We start from the raw sequence: 14,188 nt of genomic DNA, 5'->3' as shown, positions 1-14,188 counted from the left end.
AAACTCAGCCCAGACCTTCAGACTGTTCTGACTTGGTGTGCTGTCTTTTCTAACTGATCGGACTGATAGCTTTCCCATAGCAGACAATCAAATATACCCAAAATCCTACAGGCTTATGTTGACAAAATGTTGAAACAGGCCAAGACTCTGTCAAGGAATGTTTGTGACATATATACACTGGCGGCCAAAAGTTTGGAATAATGTACAGATTTTGCTCTTATGGAAAGAAATTGGTACTTTTATTCACAAAAGTGGCATTCAACTGATCACAATGTATAGTCAGGATACTAATAATGTGAAAAATTACTATTACAATTTGAAAAAAAATTTCAGAACTTCTTAAACTACAAAGAGTTTTCATCAAAAAAATCCTCCACATGCAGCAATGCCAGCTTTGCAGATCCTTGGCATTCTAGCTGTCAGTTTGTCCAGATACTCAGGTGACATTTCACCCCACGCTTCCTGTAGCACTTGCAATAGATGTGGCTGTCTTGTCGGGCAATTCTCACGCACCTTACAGTCTAGCTGATCCTACAAAAGCTCAATGGGGTAAGATCCATAACACTCTTTTCCAATTATCTGTTGTCCAATGTCTGTGTTTCTTTGCCCACTCTAACCTTTTCTTTTTGTTTTTCTGTTTCAAAAGTGGCTTTTTCTTTGTAATTCTTCCCATAAGGCCTGCACCCCTGAGTCTTCTCTTTACTGTTGTACATGAAACTGGTGTTGAGCGGGTAGAATTCAATGAAGCTGTCAGCTGAAGACATGTGAGGCGTCTATTTCTCAAACTAGAGACTCTGATGTACTTATCCTCTTGTTTAGTTGTACATCTGGCCTTCCACATCTCTTTCTGTCCTTGTTAGAGCCAGTTGTCCTTTGTCTTTAAAGACTGTAGTGTACACCTTTGTATGAAATCTTCAGTTTTTTGCCAATTTCAAGCATTGAATAGCCTTCATTCATCAAAACAATGATTGACTGACGAGTTTCTAGAGAAATCTGTTTCTTTTTTGCCATTTTTGACCTAATATTGACCTTAAGACATGCCAGTCTATTGTATACTGTGACAACTCAAAAGTGATCAATTTAACATGATTACTCAAGGATAAGGTGTTGGAGTGATGGCTGCTGGAAATGGGGCCTGTCTAGATTTGATCAAAAATGATTTTTTTTCAAATAGTGACGGTGCTGTTTTTTACATCAGTAATGTCCTGACTATACTTTGTGATCAGCTGAATGCCACTTTGGTGAATTAAAGTACCAATTTCCTTCCGAAACAGCAAAATCTGTACATTATTCCAAACTTTTGGCCACCAGTGTATATATATATATATAGATAGATATTTATAATTGCACCCTTATTGCAATCAGAGCAGTATTTATTTGGCATAATAAAATGAGGATCTCAAATCTTGAAAATAGAACTAGAAAAAAGCTTAATTTATAAAACTGTATTAATGAACAGGGTGACAGCATTAGACCAAAGGATATGAATATTCTTTAATAATATTTTTCTCAGAATAATTTTAATCAATATGTAATAGCTGGCTCCACAACTTTCCATTTTGGCTGGCATCATCATGATGGGGTGAACAGGGAAACTACCCAAACATGTTTTATCCACTCCCCTCAAAAGAAACCTGTCTACTGCTAGCTACACCCATGACATGAAACTACTGTAGCAACACTGCAAGCTCAGAGTTGGCGATTTAGTGTGTTTTTACTCAGAACATGTAAAAATATGTCACATTGTGGAAGTATAGTGGGTTGCAAATGGCATTTCCCATTGACTTTTGGGTGTACATGTTTCTATAGGCCATAATCCTATTCACAAACTATCCGTGAATCCAAACAACAATGTTTGAACTTAGGTCAAATAGACTGTGGACACTTCAAACAACTAAAGTAATTAACATGCGGTGCTGGAGATGCTTGTTTAAATCAATTGTACATAGAAACCACATAGGCCTAAGCATTCAGTGTGTGCCTGAATCAGTCAAATCCAACCATCCATCTATCTGATGCAAGTTTGATATCAGCTTGTACCCTAAATTATATTTTTATGGGTGTAAGTCTCTTGATCTAGTTGCATAAATACAGCGTTCAATCAGCAGATCCACATGGACATGATAAAAGCCTTATTATTCATCATTCCGCTAATTAAGAGAGTTCGTTAACTCACTCTCTGCCCCCAAGGGGGTTTATTTTGCTGATGAACACATAAGTAGTATGCTACGGAAATACCAATTAACCTCATTTACGCTTCTAGACACTCCACACCTGCTTAGAGAGTAACAAGAATACCTGCACATAGAAACAGATGCCTTATATTACCAGTATCTGACAACATACAATCAAAAAACATCACAATAAGAGAAAATAATTCACTCTTACAGATGCATACATATATGTACACATGTGCGTATTGAAGAGTACATGTAATGGACAAAAAGGCCTCAAAATGGTAATTTAACTCTGAAAAAATAAATAAATCACAAAATCAAATGCAGTTGCAAAAGCTGAGGTGCACTAGGTTGATTGCCAATTTGCAGTGTGTCTGCTATAAAAGAGATCTGACAGTTTTCACTTTGATATGTGAGTCTTCAAAGCAACAAGAGGCACATTTCACAGTTCCAGTGAGGCAAAATAATCTGTGCCTAAATTACAGGTGCATCAGTCAACAAAATATAGGTGCAGAACGTCAAATAAAAACAAAATGCCAAAAAATGGAATAGTGGTTACAAGTTAGCGTTTACTGACAGGGCACGTCACAGGCAGGAACTTTACAGGAAAGTTGCTAAATGCCATACAAATACATCTTGCCAAACTGAATCGGCACCTCTGTGACCCATAAGCATACAGAAAGCATCACATAAGCTACACTCAACAAAGGAGGAATTTACAATGGGACTGCAAATCGTAAAATGCTTGTAAGGCCAACTCACCAATGAAGGAGGACAGAACTTGGATTGCTGAACAATGGAACCAGGTAATATGATGTGGTGAGTCACCTTTTACCCTATTACCTGCATCCACACAGGCCAATGTTTGGAGAAAGCCTAAAGATCCCTTTAACCCACAATACATGTTGCACTTGTTCGACATTGGATTCATAACTGCACGGGAAATCTCATGGGGATCATTAGGTCTCATGATTCCCCAGTGTGGTCGTTTAACAGCCAAGAAATATGAGAATATTTCGCAGGACCACATACATCCACTGTTGGAGACACTGTTCCCTTTATGATGTTCCCACTGATACATGATGATTTCCTCCGTCACTCAAAGAACTGGAGGATTTTCCACTTGAAGAATGGTGCAATATCACACTACACACAGCTGAGGGCATGTTCACCAACATTTCAAGAAGAAAAGAAACATTTCTGGCGCTATCATTTACAAAGACTACAATGTCAATCCCTGTATGTCTTGGTGGGAATTTATAAATATAAAAATAACTTCAAAATAATTCAACAATTCAATGCTGTAAGAAAATTTACCTACTTGCAAGAATATATGTACAAAATGAAACAAAACAAACTAACATACCACGTCCCCCAAAATATTAAGAATACGTAGGGGGATTGGTAACACTTTACAATTAGGTTGTATTCGTGGTCTACTACTTTAGTTAACATGAACTAATAAACAATATTTTCACAACTGGGTTCAGTACAGTTTAAGCTCAATTGACAGCATTTGTGACATAATATTGATTACCACAAAAATTAATTTCGACTTGCCCCTCCTTTAATTTTATCACTCTAAAATCATGTTAACACATATATTGTTAACATCTTATGGCAATACTTTTGAAACAAATAAGGCTGTCCGAGGTGTTAAAATGAGAAATCTTTTAAAAATCTAGTATAAAACATTTGTGTCAAGTTCTTAGAAATGCAATCTTTGTGTCAAATTTGGTTTCATACATTTTTGAAAAACCTTTATAGCATTATATATATATATTTATTTATTTATTTATTTTATTAAACTTTAAAACTGTCATGTGGTGTAACCATCAAGTAAAAAGTATTATAATACTTTCTTTGCACCTTCATTTTTTTTCAAGGTAAAAAATATTTTTTATAAATAGTATGAATTTTTGAGTAAAAAATGTCAAGAAGCTTTCACAGGGTTCCACCACATGACTTGAACAAAATGTTCCTTTTCATAAAAATGTCAAAATGAATATCAGATGTTTTTTTAAAACGTCACGCTCAGTCTTGAGGGTCTAAAGGTGTTTTGTGGTTTTTATGGTCAACATAAACAACAAAATGGCTCCCTGCATGTTGGTTACACCAAATGATTTTGATTTGGTGGACAAAAGCATTTTTAAATATGAATCATTTCAACTGTTTCACTGCTACTTTTTTTTTTTAAGAAATAAAAATATGGATTATTAAAAGATAAAAAATAAAAGATTATTCTGCACTAGTCATGCTCAAAAAAAAATTTTTTTCAGGAATTTCAGCTTTTAATGAGACTGACTTTTTACTGTCTCTGGCCTCTCATGACATTTTTTACTTTAAACCCCAGAATTATCAATATGACTTTAAACTCAGGAATTGAAAATTCAGTATGCTCATCATAGAAGAGGTGTATTCAAGTATTTTTTTTAATGTATTTTTAATTGAATAGATCTGGACAAAAATGCCATAATATGCACCTGTTACCCTATGTAATTGTATTTTATGATGAATTTGGTGAAAAGAATCCACATTATGATCCTGAAAAGGGTTTTCTCTAGATCGCTCGCCCACTGTCACAGACACACATATGTTTCTACTCCATTAACTGAAATAGGAAAGGAAGTTTGGGCTGTTTCTATGAAGGATGCTTGTGGAGTTAAAAACATGTACATGTTGTGTACACTTGTCATAGCAATATCTTACCTTCTGTTCTCTCTCTCTTTTTTGTAAGAAAGACAAAAGTTTTCCTTGAACTGTTCTCATGGCCATTTTTTAATGTCCAAGAAACTTTTGAAATCTTGCATTACCTTCAGTGGCATAAGTTTCATGTGAACACACTGGGAAGAACATGTCAACCCATCGCTAAACTCCCACATACCTGGTTGTTAGTGTTTTCAGAAAACCGTGGAGAGAGAGCTTGTGTGGCCAATGTTGCCAGATTGCGTGACTAAAGTGTCACCCTGGCAGAATATTTCCAAACTGTACAAGTGTCAAGATCTGATTGGAGGATTTCACCTTTAGAAATCTGGCAACCTCACACATTTGACCTGTTAATCACAGTTATTTAAAGTCTGTTATTTATCAAACGGAGAGAATTATATTTGACTTGCATGATTAGTTCTTAGTAACACATGACACAGTTCATCTAAAGGGGATTGTAAGGGGGGATGGTGGTTTTACAAGGGGGATGCTTTTTAGTGTTTCTTGCAACAAGGCGGATGGCATTCCCTTGCATCCCCCCTCAACTCGAGCCCTGGTTACATCCTTGTCTGAGCCTAGACATACAACGATTTGTATGGTCAGCATTTACAACAGGCCAACATGACAGTAATCCATCAAATACTTCTCAACATAATATAAAACAATAGAAGTGCAAAACCCCAGATTTGAAAACCAACTACAATCAAATCCCTTCAACCGCTACCTTCTCCTTCTCATCTACCCCATCAAAATGAGCGTTTTCCAATTCTGTTTTTGGAGGATCCTCAACACTGTACGTTCTGGATGTCTTGCTAATTTGACACACCCATCTCATGGATCACTCTATTAATGATCTGAATCAGGTATGATAGATTAGCAACACATCAGATATGTCAGGGACGTAGATTCCGGGAGGGATGGGGGTGAGGTAACCCCCTCAATAATCAAAACAAGCAAGTACACCCCCCCCCCCACCACCATCACCAATTTTTATACCATGATCAGTAGAAACATGTAAATGCTTCACACTGCAACCCCCCAATGTTCGAGCCAAATCTACGCCCTTGTGTATTGTGTTAGTGGGATCTATATCGTCTGTCATCTGTTTCAGCACCACGGACAGCGACTCGCCTGTGTTGCATTCAAATACATGACTCGAGTACACAAGCACTCAAAAAACACTTAAGGGCAACTCGTCCCACTATTATCCTCTTGGGCCAATTTAAATAATGTCTTGAGGGATTTCTACACTACAGTAACTGAGCTGGTGCTCCTGATTAGAGCATCGGTGCACTGGCCCCCAATAACTGCAAAGAAACCTCAGAATGACAGAACGGCAACCACATTCAATTAAGTGGTTTCACTATACACTGGATTAGACTCCTGATGAGAACAATTATTGCACAACATTTACAGGCGTACAATTATATTAGGCTACTTACTGCGTCGTTCAGGCGCTTTTCTTTGCAGATGGTCCTTCTGGGATGCTTGACACAGCCAACGTGCGCGTGTATGTGCACGAGAGGTTTATGTTTGCTCGTAAGACCACAGGTAAAAAATAATTATGGTCTATTAATTGCTCACGCAGATGTTTCTAGGCGTTTACTGTGCATTAAACTTCCTCTCTGCGCGTGAAATCGCTATGGTACGATAAATATTGCGTGCGTCGCGATTCGACATGTGCGAAATATCCTTGCGAAAAGATTGCTTTGAAATATTCGGATAAATAAATAACAGTCGAAGATTTTGAAAGAGAAAAAAACTAAGTTGAAATTTGTAGGAGCAGATTTACAGTTGTGCTTCGCGTAAATGTATTGCTCGAATACAACGAATGACAACAAATACAAAAACGCGTGCGCGAAAAAGAGAAGCGATTCCAAGTGGATTAGACGCTGAACGTTTACACACAGTTGTTTACAAACGTCGGCCGGACTGCAGTTTGTAGGAAATCGTACTCACGGAAACTAGACGCCAGTGCACTTGCCATGATGCCTACGAGACTTGAGGGGGGAAAATAAAGATGAAATATTGACGCGAAGGTTTATAAGAGTATCCTGTGTGAAAAATAAAGTGCTCGCGTGCTTGGAATGGTTCTATAGGCGATGTAATATTTGCCGGGAGGTAAATGATATCGCCAAAAAGAAAGACTGTAGCTACACACGGACAAACGACGACAGATCTCGAAACCTCCCTCCCGCGCGCTCCTCCACTGTCCCTCTCTCACTCACGACGTCACAGGGCAGTGCTAGTCTCTCTCTCATCTGCAGTCTGCACACTACATGAAGACACCGCCGATGGAGTAGAGTGGGAATGAGAGCGCTCATTGGCTAACGGAAAGACAGATGGTGCGTTCATATCCCAGATAAATAGTGCAGACCTCCTCCTTGCGCAGAGAGGATGCTTTACAGGCACCAGCCAATGGAAGCCTGTGGTCTCCAGTTCTCCTCTTCATGTGTAGTGTCAGTTTGATGTATGTAGTCGGTCTGTCACTGTATTATTACAGTGCTCGCAAGGCAGCACTGTATTGAAATTCCTCTTCTTTTCATTTTATTTTTCCCAATTAATTCAGCTCGAATGTACAGACTCCGTTTAACTTTGTTTTGTAGAAAAGTTCAGTCTTAGGTGTTCTCTGAAGAACTTCAGAAGAAGACGTTCCAGACATTTCTTAAAATTTTTTAAAAAGAAGTGTAATGTTAAAATTGGAACATTTCTGGAAAATCGACTTAAGCCACATTCACAACTTGACTGTTTCAGATCAATATTTAAGTCCTTTTTAGATATGCACGAATAATGTGAATCACCAAAAACAAATGAAGAAGAATGTGAAAGTGGAGATTGATAGTAAAAAAGGACTTAAATTAAAATAATGGATTACTTTTATGCTGTTTATGTGCATTTTGGAGCTTCAACGTTTTGGTCACCATTCACTTGCATTGTATGGACCAACAGAGCTGAGATATTCTTCTAAAAATCTTCATTTGTGTTCTGCAGAAGAAAGAAAGTCATACATATCTGGGATGGCATGAGGGTGAATAAATGATGAGAGAATTTTCATTTTTGGGTGAACTATCCCTTTAAAGTAATTCCAAAATGAGGTGAACGCAGCATTAGCCTACAATGATTGGAATGTAACCTATTTGAAATCTAGCCTACTGCGAAAAAATGGAACATTTCCATGTACTGAATTGTAATTCGTATTTTTGTTTGCATCTATTTAAATATCTATGGACCTTAATCAGACTAGTGCCATATTAGATTTTTTATTGTTATTTTTTTTTTTATCCCCTTTTCTCCCCAATTTTGGAATGCCCAGTTCCCACTACTTATTAGGTCCTTGTGGTGGCATGGTTACTCACCTCAATCCGGGTGGCGGAGGACAAGTCTCAGTTGCCTCTGCTTCTGAGAGAGTCAATCCGCACATCTTATCACTTATCACGTGGCTCATTGTGCATGACACCGCGGAGACTCACAGCACGTGGAGGCTCATGCTACTCTCCGCGATCCACGCACAACTAACCATGCGCCCCATTGAGAGCGAGAACCACTAATCGCGACCATGAGGAGGTTACCCCATGTGACTCTACCATCCCTAGCGACCAGGCCAATTTGGTTGCTTAGGAGACCTGGCTGGAGTCACTCAGCACACCATGGATTCAAACTCATGACTCCAGGGGTGGTAGTCAGCGTCAGTATTCGCTGAGCTACCCAGGCCCCTCATATTAGATTTTTTTAAATGGATTAGACTTACAATTGTTTAATGAGTAGTACTTTTGTTTAAAGTGTTTTGGATCATTCCGCAGGCGAATCATATTTCCAAAAAAAACCTTTAGTAGACAAAAAACTCCAGAAAACACGAGTTGTGAAAATTACATGTGATCTTGGACCTTAATGCTGTACATCCCATTGAAGAGTGTAAGCAGTGTTGGGTGTAATCTGATAACAAAGTAATTAGTTACTGTAATCTAATTACTTTTAAAGCAAAAACAAAAGTTGTGGAACTCATTACATTTCAAAATCTTGTAATCAGTTTACAGTTAATGAATTTCAATCAAGTTAGTAACTTTTTAGTATATTCTTGTGTTACCCATATAGGTCTATCTAAAATAATATTATTTATGTAGAACACATTTAAAACATGAATTATGTTCATATTTGTATCTGTATTTCTGTGACAGATGAAGGGACAGCGATAATGAACAAGGTAAAAATAAAGACATTATTTTGAATTCATGGATTTCTGTGAAAATTGGTTTAGAAAGTAACTTTAAAGTAAATATATTTGTAATTTGATTACTTTCACCATTAAGTAATCTGTAAAGTAAACTTATTACCATTTTAGAGAAGTAATTTGTAGTGTCTTACTATTTTTGAGGAACTTACCCAATACTGACTATAAGCCTATCCCTCACAGCCTCGTTTTCACTCCCTTAAAAAATCTAATATGGCGCAACTGTGAATAAGGCCTATTAACGTCTTTACACTGCAAAGACAGTGTTGCGTTAGGGGCCATTCACACCGAACACATCCTTGTGCTTAAAAAGCTAAATGTGGTGTCACGAATAGAGCAAAGGTGTCTCGAGACAGGTTTTTGAAGCTGAAGTGTGTAATTTCTGCAGCACTTGCGCTACCAAATGGAATTGCAAAAATAAAACAGCTTTCCGAATATGCCCCCTGTCTGTTGTTGATCGAACAAACAGATAGTCCCGCCCCCAAGTCACGGCATTGGTCATTGAGTCAATGTTGTTGTGTTGACTGGATAGGCCGCTGAAACAAACAGAGGAGTTTTTATAACGTCACAGAAACAGTGTTTACAGTTTTTGATACAATTAACATATGAATGGTTTACTTATTAAGATGGAATATGAGAATGTATTTAAATACCGAAAACTTTACACACTTTAACTTGACAGGGTTCAAAGTCATCCATCTAGTGCATTTACCTAGAAAAACATTGAATAATAGCACAGACATGCGCAAAAATGTGTTGCATGTGAACGGCCTAATGAAGTCCTTATGCTTTTATTCTTGTGCACATCCGATAGCAAACAAACACGTAGTGTCATGATGACAAAAGAAAAGCAGCTCTAATGGGGCATTTCAACTTAACAGAACAAAAGCCTAAAAACTAGACTTATCTAAAACTGTAATACAATTATTTTGCTACCTTGCAGACACTAGTACTATTTTCTTTTGGATATGCAAATCTTGTATTTATTCTCATTTTGACAAGAGTACATTTGCTTGATTGGGAGCAGTGGACTCCCATTGTCATTTCGTGGACTACCCCTTTTATTGTTCTTAATTTCTTTTTCGTGTTGAGAATAGAAGAGTTCCTCTGTGAGAGTGCCGTTCTGAATCCTGTGGCTCTGTTCTTGGCAGTAGAAGTAGAGAAAATGAGTCATGCTGGTTGAAAATTACATCTCACTATTCGATGAAAGCAGCATTTATCATATGAGTGAGGGCGCAGGCAAATATTTTATTTCAGACCTAGTTCATTGCTACAGTCCAACACCTCAGCAGTTTCTTCTCCCCAAAGTCAGTAATGATCTTTAAAACTTTTCGATTTGTTATGAATAAATACATTGCAATTTTCATATTTGCAACTACTAGTGGTGCTTCTAAGCAGCCAAATAAATGGCCATAATTAAGACCAAACCATCCTGTTTTCTCTAAACTATTCTGAACACATTCTAATTCTGTGCTCTCCCATTAGAAAAAGAACAACTGGACAGTGTGCGGTGGGCTGCAGTAATTACTCATACATACACTGTCATAACAATACATTGTCCTTCCTGAACAAAAAACCCTGCCAGATAGGGAGCACTTCATTATTCCCTGCTGCATATGTTTTTGTGCCGCCACTTTGGAGTTCTCATTTACATATACAACGGCATGCTGTGGTGGCAAATCATTTAAACGAGTCCATAAACACTATACTTTCACTGTAGGGGATATGAATCTGCACAAGAGGTGCTGTAAAGGGTGTTTCCACACACCAGTGGGCCTATTACCATTAATTTGTAAAAACACACTTTGGAAGACAAATGGATCTATCTTTCAGTACGATATGCCTATAGTTTAATTTTCTGCATACATTTGAAGCAATTATTATAAGTGGTGCTTGCTAAGGCATATAGATAAACAGACAGACAGACAGACAAATAGATAAATAGACAGACAGATAGACAGACAGACAGATAGATAGATAGATAGATAGATAGACAGACAGATAGATAGATAGATAGATAGATAGATAGATAGATAGATAGACAGACAGACAGACAGACAGACAGACAAATAGATAAATAGACAGACAGACAGACAGACAGATAGATAGATAGATAGATAGATAGATAGATAGACAGACAGACAGACAGACAGACAGACAGACAGACAGACAGACAGACAGACAGACAGACAGATAGATAGATAGATAGATAGATAGATAGATAGATAGATAGATAGATAGATAGATAGATAGACAGACAGACAGACAGACAGACAGACAGACAGACAGACAGACAGACAAATAGATAAATAGACAGATAGATAGATAGATAGACAGACAGACAGACAGACAGACAGACAGACAGACAGATAGATAGATAGATAGATAGACAGACAAATAGATAGATAGATAGACAGACAGACACATAGATAGATAGACAGACAGACAGACAGATAGACAGACAGACAGACAGACAGACAGACAAATAGATAGACAGACAGACAGACAGAGACAGACAGACAGACAAATAGATAGACAGACAGACAGATAGATAGATAGATAAATAGATATATAGACAGACAGACAGACAGACAAATAGATAAATAGACAGACAGATAGACAGACAGACAGACAGATAGATAGATAGATAGACAGACAGACAGACAGACAAATAGATAAATAGACAGACAGACAGACAGATAGACAGACAGACAGACAGACAGACAAATACATAAATAGACAGACAGATAGATAGCTAGATAGACAGATAGATAGATAGATAGATCAGAGAAATTATGTATACCCCTCTTCTTATTTCTAGATTAATTCTGTCCATCTCTTTTCATCAGTTTTCTGTCTTGATCTCTTTTTCTTCAGCTCAGAACAAAGCTCTTAACTGGTCCATCTATTTCAAGGTTGTTCAGAGGCAGGTAAGATCAGTGGAATCACAACTAACTCATCTGGGATGTGTTCCATCAGCAGTGATGTTACACAAATACATGCTCAAGAACAAACTGGGTTTTTCTGTCATACGTAACAGGTAAAACTCACTCTACTCCCAGTAAATATACATGTTCTACAATCTATATTTTATTTGTTCTTTCTAATTTTGACCCTAAAAAATGAAAAAGTATTTGGACACTTAAACGGAAAAGCCTATTCAGAGTTAAGTGAAGCTCAACCATTCTGACTTAAAGTATAGCCACAAGACGTAACCAATATGCATGTTAACATGATTTTAGTGTGACAAAATAGCTTACTAACCTTTTCTGTGTAAAGTTATAGCCAACTTTACAACTTGCCATGATGACGTTATACTGAAAACCCTAAAACAGCTATAAATACGGCCACTAAAGTGTATTTCTCAGAAAAGAGGCAGAAATGTGTTGCTGGAATTTTGGGTGTCGTCATTACCACATCGACCCATAATCACTATCACAAGCTGTGACATGCTGGTGATGACTGTGCTTGTGATGACATCTTTGCCATTTTTAAAAGTAAAATAAAAACTAGCCTCATGGATGACTAGGAAGTCTAGCTGATCTATCTTTGTCTGAACTGACTATGGACATAAAATAGCAGTGTGAAATGTGTTTTTCCTAGAAATACATCCCAGGGACAGAAATATGCCTGTAATCAGAGAATCACCCTAAAACAACTCATTAATGTAAGTGCTTTTATAAAATTATAAGCTTCACATTTCTGCCTTTAAACACTCCAAAAATTGGCTCCATTCACTTCCATTGTAAGTGCCTCACTGTAACCTCCATTTTTGCTTTTTTTTAAAGAAAAGGAGGGTCGAATAATCCAGACAAGTAAGTTTAGAAAAAGTGTAATTTGTTTGCAGATGCCACTTTTGTTGATATTTTTTATTTATTTAATGCAATCACATTCATAGACTTTTAAGTGTGACTTAAGTGTCCAAATACTCTTCAGTGTGTCACTGTTCATGGCACGGAACATACTTGGTCAATCTGCGATGTGTAATATCAGATACAACTCATTCTACATACAGAAACTATTCAGTACACGTTTTTGTACTGTATTTTTTATTGTTTGTCTTACTACACATAAGCTTAGTAAATAATATGACTTATAAACACACAAGAAAGTTGTAAATTATGAGGCATGCACCAGTACTTTTTTCCAGTCTGTAATGTACCTATCAAAATTAGCAATAAACCAAATCAACACATTTTCTAATGTGTTCCCCTCAGGTATCCCAGCAGTTGAGTCAGTGAATCACAAAGTCCAGAGTAAGACAGTTTGGCATAATTAAAATGGGAAAGAAGAAACTTCACAAACTCCCCCATCTAATGTCACCTTCACTGTCTGAAGCCAGAGAGAAATGAGCTTATCACCTACTGTTTCACCTCAAACGGCCCTCATCCCTGCTTTTGCTGCCCTCTCATCATTACAATAATCACTCTTTCTACATCGCAATCATCCTTCGCTCTACTCCTCGCTTACCCTCCCTTCTTCTCCTCCTCCATCTCCCCCGTGGCCAGTTTCTGTGAGTTCTCTTTCCGATATTTATACCATTGTTGAATAATTAAAGACCAAAGACAGAGGATAATCTCTTTCTCTCATTCTCTTTTCATTACGGAAGTTCCATTCTCCAACAATTCATCGGATCGATTTCAGGTGACCGTAGGGACCCACTGCTCTGGGCTCAGCTTTTAGCTTAAAATAACTGAGCAACTTGGGAACTCGCCATCTTTGTTGATTACAAACAATTACAAAGCTATTCTGACACTTTCAATTTAGCTGGTAATTAGAGGTGTTTGCTAAGCCTATTGCTTTGAACAAACCCCTAACACTACGTATTAAACTTTGCACACAAACTTTGTTCACTCACACTCGTCATCTTTAACTCATGACTTTCTTCTGCGTAACACAAACAATTTTTTTTGAAGGACATCTGATGTGTTTTTGTATATACAATGCAAGTCAATGGGGTCCAAAATCTTTAAGCTCCAAAAAGGACATAAAGGTAATTCATACAACTCAAGTGGTTTAAGTCATGTCTTCTGAAGTGATGCAATCAATTTGGGGTGAGAAACAGATCAATCGTCAT

At 37.4% G+C, this 14,188-nt stretch overlaps 1 protein-coding gene across 5 annotated transcripts in view; it reads right to left on the bottom strand.

Moving 5' to 3' along the window:
• LOC127421521 (gamma-aminobutyric acid type B receptor subunit 1-like) overlaps positions 1 to 6,499 on the bottom strand; it is a 205,767-nt gene extending 199,268 nt beyond the window's left edge. For all 5 annotated transcript variants that reach the window (XR_007894007.1, XM_051664611.1, XM_051664612.1 and 2 more), the window contains exon 1: positions 6,326 to 6,499. The gene's annotated coding sequence lies outside the window, so the exon portion shown is untranslated. The remainder of the gene's footprint in view (positions 1 to 6,325) is intronic.
• Positions 6,500 to 14,188: the final 7,689 nt, after the last annotated feature.

Source organism: Myxocyprinus asiaticus, chromosome 30 (assembly GCF_019703515.2).
Source record: "Myxocyprinus asiaticus isolate MX2 ecotype Aquarium Trade chromosome 30, UBuf_Myxa_2, whole genome shotgun sequence".
NCBI lineage: Eukaryota > Metazoa > Chordata > Actinopteri > Cypriniformes > Catostomidae > Myxocyprinus > Myxocyprinus asiaticus.
The sequence above is the reverse complement of the archived record's forward strand: the minus strand, read 5'-3'. Positions and strand labels throughout refer to the sequence as shown.